We start from the raw sequence: 710 nt of genomic DNA on the forward strand, positions 1-710 counted from the left end.
TCCACTCTAGTGACCAAACCTGCAAACAAGCTTCTCTAATCACAAGGTGCTGAAAGAAGGTCACACGATTACTCACTGTTAAATCATACAAAAAGCAAAGTAAGCAAAACTAAGCCCCCATCAAAAGCAAATTTAATTAAATTAGATTTAATTAAGTAGAATTAATTATATAATTCTAAGATGTGGATAGCTGTAGAAAACAAAAATCCAACTAAGTAATGTAACTTTTTTTTCACTCAGCAATCTTAGAAATCTCTCTGTGTTAGTACATGTAGATCTACTTCCCCCGCTTTTTTTTTTTTTGGCCAGGCAGCACAGCATGCAGGATCATAGTTCCCCAATCAGGGATCGAACCTGTGCCCCCTGCATTCAGAGAACAGAGTCTTAACCACTGGACCACCAGGGAAGTCCCCAAAAATCCAACTATGAACCAGATAAAGTTCAGATAATTTCACTGGAGTTTCTGGATCTTTTAGTCATATAACTGGCTTCTACCTGTGTCAGTCAAGATCCCAGCAGGAAATGAACAGAGCATTCCACTGGGATTTTGAAAAGATTTTTAGCAGTGGGATTCTTCACAGAGGTGTGGTCAGGTATAAGGAATCCACCATGTGTGTTGGGGAATCCCATGACTACGAGGGCAGGAAGAGGCAGGGGGAGGAGCTACTGCTACCAGAACTTGGTGAGAGCTGTAGCTGTGAAAGGGGGCA

At 41.4% G+C, this 710-nt stretch overlaps 1 non-coding gene across 1 annotated transcript; it reads right to left on the reverse strand.

Annotated features, from left to right (window-relative positions):
- Positions 1 to 333: 333 nt before the first annotated feature.
- TRNAQ-CUG (transfer RNA glutamine (anticodon CUG)) lies at positions 334 to 406 on the reverse strand. Its single transcript has one exon. It is a non-coding gene; the product is annotated as a tRNA-Gln (tRNA).
- Between the last annotated feature and the right edge of the window lie 304 nt (positions 407 to 710).

Source organism: Kogia breviceps, chromosome 11, assembly GCF_026419965.1.
Source record: "Kogia breviceps isolate mKogBre1 chromosome 11, mKogBre1 haplotype 1, whole genome shotgun sequence".
Classification (NCBI taxonomy): Eukaryota; Metazoa; Chordata; class Mammalia; order Artiodactyla; family Physeteridae; genus Kogia; species Kogia breviceps.